Below are 11,798 nucleotides of genomic sequence, written 5' to 3'. Positions count from 1 at the left end.
CGCCCCCGGGCTACAGCATCCCGAATTAAACGCGCCTGCCCCTCCCTCGCGCCAGGCCCCAGCCCACCGCCGGCTGCTGGAAACGGGCCGCCCCCCTCCTGTGACAGCCGAGCCGCCCCCCTGCACCCCGCCGGCGGGAGTCGGGAGAGCGCGCGCGCCTCCACCTGCAGCGCTGGGGCTCCCCGCCCCTGCCCCGGGCGCGCGGCTGCCTGCCAGCCACCCCCCTCCTCGGTGCCACTGGCCTATAAGCCCCGCTTCCAACTGCCCTGCGGCGGGACTCTGGCTTCTAGCTCCGCGGCCCCAGCACCACTACGCCGGGAATCCGGTATCCAGCGCCCCAGGCCACTACCCCGGGTGGAGCCACCGCATCCGTGCATCAGGTACCCCCACCTCCCAGCTCCTCCGCCCCAACTCACGGGGCTGCCGCCGTCCACCTTCCTGCAGCAACGCCCAAGATCCCGCCTCAGCGCCCCCACCTGCAGCCCCAGGCCAATGCAGACCGATCCTCGAGCTACAGGAGTCCCAGCTTGTGCAGGTAGTTACACACTCCCCCTGTCCTGGAAAACTCTCAGCCAGTTAGCAAAAGCCGACTCTCCCCCACTGCCTAGCCCATGTGCCCTGCCGGGACAAAGGGACCTGCAGTAGCAGGCAGTTCTTCTTCCCCAGTGTAATTTAGCCAGCAAATTGATGCTAATCAATTCCCAAACCACAACAATCCTGATAACTCTCAATATAGCTGCAAATCTCTTTACACACTAAAGGCGACTTTAATCACTCTGTCTTTTAAGATATTTTAGGTCTCCGACTGTGTATGCCCCAAACAACACTTGGTAACGTTTTATCCCCTTACTTGAGACTGATGAACGATATATAACATTGCAAAATTCTTTTACCTTTGCACTGTTGCTTCCCACTCATGGGCCAAAGGACATTTCCAGTTACATAGCATCAATACTCAACAGACAGTAAAAAGGTCTATTATTTTATCTGTGCCACTGAAATTAAAAATATACACCAGTGAACTAAAGATAACCGATGAAAGGTTTGTTCAAATACGTTGCAAGGGAAACTTTTCCAATTTGTTTAGACTTCTCGAAAGCAAGCTAAAAATTTTCTCTTCCATAGTTAGGATCGGAGCGCCCTCTAGTGAAACAACTAGTTTGAGAAGAGAACCAAAGAGAAGATGGAAGTTAGGAAGGTGAGTTGAAGGGTCATGTTGGGGGAGGTCCTCAAACCCAACTGTAACGTCTTTTACAGTGAAAGTTCTAATGAACTTTACTGGCTTTGTACAAATAGCTTTACGGGGTCCCGGCTTATTTATGTCTCAATCGTTCCCTTATCAAACATGCTCAGTTTTCAAGTAAAGATGTCTATCTAAATGTCAGCCCAGCAAACTCATCGGAAAAGCTGTCTCCTTTCCTGCTCATGCATTACCATGAGTAATAGGTTTGTGTTATAACAGGAATTATAACTAAAACTAAGAGGTTGGCCTGTCCCAGTCACCTGACATGGGACTAGAAGGTTAGTACATCTGTTTTATGACAGAGTTCACTATCCAGTGACTTCAGTTACACTGCAACTTACAAGGCAACCACATTGTCCTTAAATTATGTTTTCAGTTAGACTTTGTACAACACTACTACCATTAGTGAGGTTGCACAGGTGTAACTAGGATATACGTTGAAGCCAATCAGGTTACACAGGTGGCCCAAAATTGGAATTTAGTTAACAGTTCTGTTGAGTCAGGAACCAGAAAAAAGATATAGTTCACTGTCCCAGAACTATGTTGGTTCTGAAGGGCTAACAATAAAACGTGTTTTCACTAAAGTAAGCAAATCTGACTCTGAATGCAGACAACTCAGCATCTGCTGTATAAGAAAGTGCCCTAGTTACATAATCACTTTTTAGAGCAGAACTACATGTTAAAAATGTGTAGCACTCTTGAGATCCTAAAATCTCTCTGTTCCCCAGAATAAAGGCTGCAGAGTAGGAAAAAACACTTTGCTATGCTATCCTACAGTAAATAACTGACTGAATACACAGTTTGTTTTCCAAAATGGGCATATTTAGAGAGCAATGTGATCTGCATGAAGATTTAGTGGTGCCTGTTTGCTCTCAATTTCTAGAAGAGAATTGAAATTAGTGAAGAAATTCAAAAGGTTTGGAGATGTGGTTCTAATAAATATTTTCCATCTGAGTGCTTGTCCAAGTTTTTTTTTATTGTTTCTTTTCCCTCTCCAACTCTATGCTTTTCAATTTTCTTTCTCTGTCCTCCCAACCCAACCAAATTCTTTCTCTAAGGATAATCATTTGCTTCTGACACCCATTTCCAGACTGGTAGGCACAATCAGCTATTGCACATTATACCCGTTTTCTACAAAATATAGTGGCACCATGTGCCTGCATATCAGAGGAAATGATCAACCCAAAATATGACTCCTGGAAATTTTGGTTTATCTTCAACACAGTTGTGAAATGGGAGAAAAGTATTGTAATAGCCAGTAAAATAAATTATAGACATCAACCACCAGCGGAGTGTTAAAAACAGAAAAATAAATATGGATTCTAAGTCCCAAATTCTAGCTTTATGCAAGTGAATTGATCCACTGGCTTCAGTTAAGCTACTCGTGTGCATAAAGTTACACAGATGCTTAAATCTTTGCAGGGCCTTAGACTGTAAATTATCTGGGAAAGAGACCATGTCTCCCTTAGTGTTTTATAGCACCTAGCACAATGGAAGCATGATCTTGATTGTGACCTCTGAGCACTACACATTGTATCCATAATAAACACTACTAGTACTTAATGGATTGGTGCAGTCTCATACAGGTATTTTGTAAACAATACATCTATTATAATTAATAGTTGAAAGGAAGTGCTCCTGACCGAAACCATCCAAATGACATGATTTTTGTTTGTTTCTTCCATTCCACCCCACCCCTTTTGGTCTGTTTTTGACTCTCTTGGATTAGACTGTTGCTTCTTGTAAAGTCCCATAAAAACTCATGAAACAATAACGTATTTGGCACATATACTGCATAGATAATTCTCTTGTATATCCCAAATCTTAATTCAGAGTTATCCCACATTGGGTATGTGGGATTTAGATGTACTCTTTGTAGTGGGAAACAATTCTGAGATGCTGGTAGACTCCAAAGTTCACATGCATAATTTCTTTATTAATCTGTTGTCAGTAGTTATGTTTTTCATTATACATATTCTTTCTTTTTGCTGGACTGTAAAATATGTATAATTTAGATTAATATTAAACATGGCAATTGTGAAGCCCCGTTGTTCATAAAACTGTGAAATATGAAGATTTATGCTTATTTCATTGAACTATTGCAACTATGATCCTGTCCATCTGTGCAGCTGGCATGTTCCCACAAGGAAGTTGGTTGGAACTATGATAGCATTATCCTTTATTTATTTTGAGTTAGCTTAAGACCATGGGCCTTTGCAACTGATCCCAGCATTGAAACACTTTCTCACACCCACACTTAGGCTTGATTTTAACTACTGAAATTTCCAAATGAGACTGAACAGTGCAAATAGGAAAGACATGAGAAAAGAGTTTTTTTTGTGGGGCATAACCAAAGGCAAAATCAAAGAGGAAAAAAAATCTGATTTTAGCTAGTCTACTGGAGTTTACAATAGCGCAGTTTAAGTGAGTTGTGACCATCAAAATTCAGCCCCTAGGTGTGTGCCAGCAGAGGATGTTCAAGCCTAAAAAGGAAAATTAAGCATTTTTTTATATGTCATCATCATATTCAAGAGCAGGAGCAAACTATCACTCTCTTTGAGATACTTCAACCCATTTATGACACAGTTCTCTTAAAGCATGCTCAACTGAATCAATCAGATGTTCATGAGGGCCATTTTCACTACATAGGGAAAATCTACAGTAGCCAGGGAGTATTTGGCAAAGCTACAAGTCTGAACTCCATTGAAACAATGCAGAACAGCTTTTGTCTCCTAAGTCAAGATTAAATTTAATGAGTACCAAGCTGCAAGTGTCGCAACTGCAGAAACTGAATTTTGGCTTCAGATCCCTAAATTATCAATAAGAGCAACACCTGATAGACTAGTAAAAATAAAATATTTAGTTTCACATAACCAATATCACATGCACCCCTATATTGTATAACTTGTTCTGTGGTTTTGTATTGTACTGGTGTTTGCCTTTAAATGACAAGCTCTTTGAGGCAGGGATCATACACTGACAGACCTCACAAGTGTACAATGCTATATAAGGACCAAATTCTTTGCTGGTGTAAGTTGGTGCAGCTCAAGTATGGTTGTGTAGCCTTGATCCCCAGGAGCTGTGGAAGGCATTGTGCTCCACATCGCCCCTTATCCAGTGCTATTAGTATATGCCCAGAAAAGCAGGTAGGAAACAGTGCCTTTAGTTTGAACTTTAGAATCATAGAATATCAGGGTTGGAAGGGACCTCAAGAGGTCATCTAGTCCAACCCCCTGCTCAAAGCAGGACCAATTCCCAACTAAATCATCCCAGCCAGGGCTTTGTCAAGCCGGGCCTTAAAAACCTCCAAGGAAGGAGACTCCACCACCTCCCTAGGTAACGCATTCCAGTGCTTCACCACCCTCCTAGTGAAATAGTGTTTCCTAATATCCAACCTGGACCTCCCCCACTGCAACTTGAGACCATTGCTCCTTCTTCTGTCATCTGCCACCACTGAGAACAGCCGAGCTCCATCCTCTTTGGAACCCCCCTTCAGGTAGTTGAAAGCTGCTATCAAATCCCCCCTCATTCTTCTCTTCTGGAGACTAAACAATCCCAGTTCCCTCAGCCTCTCCTCATAAGTCATGCGCTCCAGACCCCTAATCATTTTTGTTGCCCTCCGCTGGACTCTTTCCAATTTTTCCACATCCTTCTTGTAGTGTGGGGCCCAAAACTGGACACAGTATTCCAGATGAGGCCTCACCAATGTCGAATAAAGGGGAACGATCACGTCCCTCGATCTGCTGGCAATGCCCCTACTTATACAGCCCAAAATGCCGTTAGCCTTCTTGGCAACAAGAGCACACTGTTGACTCATATCCAGCTTCTCGTCCACTGTGACCCCTAGGTCCTTTTCTGCAGAACTGCTACCTAGCCATTCGGTCCCTAGTCTGTAGCAGTGCATGGGATTCTTCCGTCCTAAGTGCAGGACTCTGCACTTATCCTTGTTGAACCTCATCAGGTTTTTTTTGGCCCAATCCTCTACTTTGTCGAGGTCCCTCTGTATCCGATCCCTACCCTCTAGTGTATCTACCACGCCTCCTAGTTTAGTGTCATCTGCAAACTTGCTGAGAGTGCAGTCCACACCATCCTCCAGATCATTAATAAAGATATTAAACAAAACCGGCCCCAGGACCGACCCTTGGGGCACTCCGCTTGAAACCAGCTGCCAACTAGACATGGAGCCATTGATCACTACCCGTTGAGCCCGACGATCTAGCCAGCTTTCTATCCACCTTACAGTCCATTCATCATAAACTTTTTTGTTTATGGTTAAATAAGTATAATATTAACTCCCACCATGAATGCAACTCATCATTGTTTCAAGTATTTTAATAAAAATTGTCCATCTTTTCTTAGCAAATTCCTTTTCAGCCTGAACTGAAACAATTTGTGACTCATTTGCGTATTTATGATACTGTACAGTAGTAGCAGATGTCTTAAATGTCACTACTTTCCTCTCCAAAATAAGCACAACTTGATTCAGATGGCATACATTTTAGTTTTTATTGTACTGTAATGGTCAAAGCCCTCAATAAAATGTTAGTACTGACATTTGGAGCTCAATTTTTAACATATTTACATGATTGTTATGTGGTTTTGTGGCATATCTTTTTACAGAGGGATTGAGGTGATTATTGTGTGCATAATTTGAAAATGTGTAAACATGCACAGATGAAGATCTGTATGCAGATAAATCAAAGGGAAAGTATACTGCAGAGGCAAAGTATGTTATGTTTACTTACTCATAATGTCTGTATTCCTTAACCGATTTTTTTCAAACTTTGCAAAAAATTCATCCCTACTGAGGACTGGGAACTTGCCAAGTTTGAATTCCTGAGCTTGTGTTTTCTGTCCTCCTGCAAATGTGTCACTGATCTACATCAGTGCTACATCAGGTAACGGTAAATACATTGGCCCAGGAGCTCTGGGGACATCAGTGTTGTTGCAAGCCATAGACAACAGCAGATAAACAAAACTCAACAGTAGGTAAAGAGTATTACTTACTTTTGCTCACTGAAACTCTGCAGTGATGGTGGTAGGAAGGGCATGAGGGCAGTGGGTGCCCCAAGTCTGAGGTAGTTTTACTTGTCCTGTCACCATGCAAATTACTGAAATGCAGATGAAAGGGGGAGAGGGAAGTGAAGAGTGAACCAGAGGGGAGGGTACCAGAAGCATGGAGTGGTTAAGGGAGGGAAAGAGGGGTAAATAATGAAGGAGAGGGAAGGAATAATTGAGGGGTCATTGGGACCTGTGAGGAAAGAAAAGCAGTGTGAGTAGAGGAGGTTTAGTAAGGTTAAAAAATTAAACGCAGACTACTTGGAAATTCTGGAGATTCAGACTTTGAGGATATCAAATACAGCTGGTAGGAAAAGAAATGTGAATGTTTCTGTTTTCCAATTGTCAAAAATTTTTCTTTGATAACAATTTTCCTACCAGCACTGGGACTTCCTCTGCTTTATAACCTGGGCCATTTTTCCTCAAAGTGAAAACACAGATTCAAATATGACCTAATATTGAAGCCTGCTGTTATCCTGGAATGGATCCACAGTATCTCTGTTTAAGTCAGTACAGTTATAAATCTGGAGTAACTGAGAGCAGAATTTCGGCCCACTTTCTTATTCCACGCAGGGATCTTGTATGGATATCAATGTGTGTTCTTGGCAAATGTCAGGGGGTGAGAGTATGAAGAGGTAGATAGCCTTCTAGACTGTGATCATGTGGATAGAGTTATTCTGTATTTGTAACTGAGAGCAGAATAGTCTAATACACTGATAAGTAAAGAAAGAATATGACACTATATCAGAAAAAAAAGACATCAATGACCAAACACTGCTATCAGGTACACACATCTTACTTCAGATTTTGTCAGGAAAAAAATCAATTGTTTTATTTTTACACTTGGCTCATAAATTGATAAAAATCAGTGCTAAAATTTCTAAAATTCAAAAAACTAAAAGAATCTTCAAAATATAAAACATATATAAGGATGGGGGAAATGTACACAAGAATAATTGTGTGTATAAAGAAGTAGTATAAAGTGCCACAACTCTGGGTCCAAAAGTAACTCTTGAAAGTCATTTTATTTTAAAATAATGACTTTTAAATGTTTTAGTCATTTTTCAGTTCCAAAATCTCATTTTTTCCTGACTGCTTACCATCTATTAGTAAAAATATGTGATGTCTAGCTGACACTGAGCCATCAATTCTGCAATATAATGGAAGAGAACCGATCATGAGGCAAATAAAAATTTTATAAACAGTTCACATGGTATGGCTGTTAGTTTGTTTCTTTGTTTAGTGCTGACCATTGTGAAATAAGGCAATTTTTAAAAAGAAGCCTGTAGTGCTGACAGAAGATTAAAAACACAGCAAGCACTATGAAACTCGCCCTGATTTATTTAGACAGACAAGTCAAGTATTATGTGTACAATACTACATAGAAATTTCATTTGTGGATATTTTGTATGATTCAAAGGCAAAGAAGGGGGTTAAATCCCTATTTGTGTATATTACAATCAGTGACATGAAGACTGTAATTGCCTTTTCACCCCTTGAAGTGAGGTGTGTTCCGAATCCATTTTATAGGCCACACAACTCTAGTCTGGTATTTAACTGTGATATATACCGGTACTACTTTTCTAACTTCTATTGCTCTAATTTCCTGGTGGGAGACTCTTGACTTTCTCAAGGAGTTTCCATCTCCCACCCAGTTATTATTAGTAATACATTAGCACAACCATTATCAAGCTGTCAGGTCTCACAATCCCACTTCAGTGAGGCTCGGGACAGAGACAGAAGCATTGAGGACTAATGCATGAGCCACAAGCATTAGAATGTTTACAGGCTGATTTGAGAGTGTTCTGTCCATAAACTGATCGTTAAGAGAAATGTTTATTCATATATTCAAATGCATCCAGTTAATATCATTCTTCATTTAATACAAGAAAGTAGTAGTGGTTTGTAAACTGTTTTGGTTTTTTTTATTGTTACAGTACAGTTCTGGAGGCTGTCCATTGTCCTGTTTTGTCTCCAAAAGCTGGTTTAGGAAAGGGTCCTCTTGAATGAAAAAGGAGAGAGGATGTAAGAGAATGGAAACTGCTGATACGTTGTGAAAACCTCTGCTAACTATGTGAACTCTGCATCTACTCCTAGAATTTGCCAGTGCAGATCTCATTATTTTTATATTAATGAACCCAGCCTGCCTACTGTCTGTAGCCTCAAACATTTTTGTTTAATCAATATTCGTAAACTATACCAGTCTGCAAACATGTTCAGATCAGTCATATCTCAAGGGGATGTGTCCGTCTAGAGAGCAGGGACTTCTAGAAGCTTGTCAGTTCATGATTATTATTGATAGGATTGGTCAGAAAATGTGGGGAGGAACCTGCAAATAGTTTAGTTGGATTTTTCCCCCCTGATTTTCATTCACATTTTTCATTTTCTTTCACCAGCTCTAGATCTGGTAAAAAAAATAGGGGGGAAAACCCACAAACATTTCAGAAGATTTTTGGTTTCGCTATATTTCATTGTAATTTTGAATTTTTCTATGCAGCTCTATTTATTATGGGTCAAATTCATTCACTCATGTTGAATACTACCTTACTCCACGTGTAGCCCCACTGCAGCAATGCTATCACACATGGAGGAAAGTGCTACTCCACCCCAGTAAAAGTGTCAGAATCTGGCCACATTTTTGTAGCACCTCAAGCTAACCAGCTCTGTACAACAGAAGAACTGTGCCAATGTATACCCAATCCCTGTCCCAGAGAGCTGACAGTGGAAATGCAGAAGTGGAACTGGGATGGTACAATACAATATACAATCCTTAAAAAAAAAAAAAAAAAACACTGGGGTTCAATGGCTGAAAGAACATGAATCCAGAAAACAACCATGGGCCAGAATCTGTATTGTTGCCCAAGAGGGAGAAGAACAAAGGGGGTTTATGCCATCTTTGCACCTTCTGAATTCTGGCCTGATCTGATGGAGCCCAGGGCATAACTTTGAGCGGTTCCAAGGTCTGCTCTAAATTATGGCATGTGCCTACATAGGTGTTAAATAGATTGGAATGGCTGCCTGTGGAACACACTGGAGCCCAGAATAGCCATAGTCCAGTGCACCTTTTCCTGCTCCTGAGACACTCCTGACATGCCTCTGTGCTGGGGGCTATATCGGAATGTGGCATACAGTTAATCTGGCCTACATTGTGAAGATTCCCCAATGAGGAGCTCCATCTGGACTCCAGCCCCTTTACTCCACCCAAGTGGTGTAAAGAGCCCAGACTGCAATCCTGAATAAGCGTGGTTAGGGCAGAAAATAAGAACCAGCTCTTGATTTCCATTACCCACTCATAATGTACCTTCTGCTGTCTTCTCCTATTCTTGCATGGGGGGTTAGATGAGGAATACAACAGATAAAACTGATTGTGTCTATTTTTGAACCCTCTCTTATAGCACTTTTCGTTTGATCTATTACAGAAGTTTTGGGAAGCAAAGTGAAGATTCTTAGACCAGCAGACTACTTGCTTCTATATTTGTTCCAATTGCACAAGATTGCATTTGAACAGCTAGATAGTAACACAACCCTCAAACATGATCATGCCATATGATCTATACTGTGCCTTTGTAGGACACTGAGGATTCAGAGCCAAAGTCTGCCCTCACATGTACTCATGTAGCTCCTGAAGGCACATGTTCAGAATTAGGTCGTCATCAATAGTTTTCTTGAGTCAATCTTTCTATTGGCAAATAATAACATTATTAAAGTAAGAAATTAAGCTGATTTGCAGAAAAGAAGAGGAAGAAGTTCCTGTTATTTTTACAGGAATAAGAACTAGATGGTCATATGTCAGTCATGTTGCATATGGTTGCATGAACTGTGTGCCACTTCAAAACAATCTTATGCTTTTGTTTTTTTACAGCTGTTATTTGACCAAATTAAGAAGAGTAGAATAAACCCTGAGTCACTCATTCTTCTATTACCCCATCTATTGTCTGTAACTTAGTAGTTTTATTATGTATAGTGGATATGATTAGATAGCAAGCTCTTCACTCCAGGGATTGTGTCTTCTGGTATGTTCTGTTAAGTGCCTAGCAGCCTGTGAAGTGGCTGTCATGAATAAATAATAACAATGAAGAATACAAGTTATAATTTGCCTCCATAAATTTACTAAAACCCTGACTTTTTCTTTAAGGCATTTTAAGACTTTTAAGGGCTTCACTCTTGCAATTTCCAATGCATGCAGACTACTCATACATTGTAAACTGTAGGGTAGGGCTTAATTAATTTGTACATAAAGGACCAGAATGTCATGGGCATGTAGCAGTAGGGTGAATAAAATAGAGAGGGTGCAAGACGCACTCCACACAGTGGCCACCTACAACACTACTGACAGTGCAATCTCTGCTCCTTCCTACCAACTCTGTGAAAACTAAGGCCCAGATCCACAAAGGTATTTAGGCTCCTAAAATAAAACTTAAGACCATAAATACCTTTGTGGGTCTGAGCCTCGGAGTAAAATCCTGGCGCCACTGAAGTCCATCAAAGTTTTGCCATTGACTTCAGTGGAGTCAGTATTTCAGCCTCGGTGAGAGCACAGTTGTGAGAGCTTCTCCCCAGTACAGTACCCAACCAGCATGCCAATTAGGGGCAGAATAGGCAGCTCGCTATACCCCATTCAAAGTAGTGTAGCTTCTTCATGGGCCAGCACGGCTGAAAGTACCACAGTCACAAACTACACCTAAAGCTTCTCAGAGTCACCTATGTCATATTATTAGTAAAGAAAACAGATGTAGGAATACTTTTCTTCAAAGACTATGATGCAGTCTCATGATGGAACCATATTAAAATGGATAGATGGCACTTATTTGTGTTAAAATATTATCTGTTTTTTATGCACCTGGGGCCCAATCTAGTGGGAAGCACCGTGGTATGCATAGGGCAGTGGCCTAGGAGGCCTGGGTTCTATTCTCAGCTTTGCCTTTAACCTGCTCTATGAATTTTGGGAAATCCACTTCACCTTTTTGTTTCCACTCCTATGTCTGTCTTGCATATTTAGACTGCAAGCTCTTTGGGTGCAGAGAACTCTCTCTTACTTTGTGTAGAGACAGCAGTTAGCACATGGGGTCCCTGATCTTGATTGAGGCATCTTGGAACTACTGCAATACAAATGATAAATAATGTTAACAACAACATTCTGAAATCCTCCCTGCAATTTTACTCAGGCAAACTCCCAATAAAATCTGTGGGAGTTTGCCTAAGGTTTGAGTATGCAAAGAACACAGGCTCTGCCCTCCAAACAGTAAGAGTCATCCATGGAAATTACAATCTCAAGTGAGAATAAAGGAAATTTACAACTGCCAGTGAACTTCCTTATGAAAGGGACATTACAAAAATAGAGTGTTGTTAAAAAAATCAATTTGATCAAACCTATAATTGATAGAATTGTTTTCACGATGGCTTCAACTGTAAGTGACAACATTTTTGTTTGGATGTAAAAATCCCCCCAGCAATTTGCATCCTAAACATTGCACATTGTGGTGCATGGATGAGAACC

This window comes from Terrapene carolina, unplaced genomic scaffold (assembly GCF_002925995.2).
Source record: "Terrapene carolina triunguis isolate 2854851 unplaced genomic scaffold, T_m_triunguis-2.0 Scaffold67, whole genome shotgun sequence".
Classification (NCBI taxonomy): domain Eukaryota; kingdom Metazoa; phylum Chordata; order Testudines; family Emydidae; genus Terrapene; species Terrapene triunguis.
Note: the sequence above shows the minus strand (reverse complement) of the source record.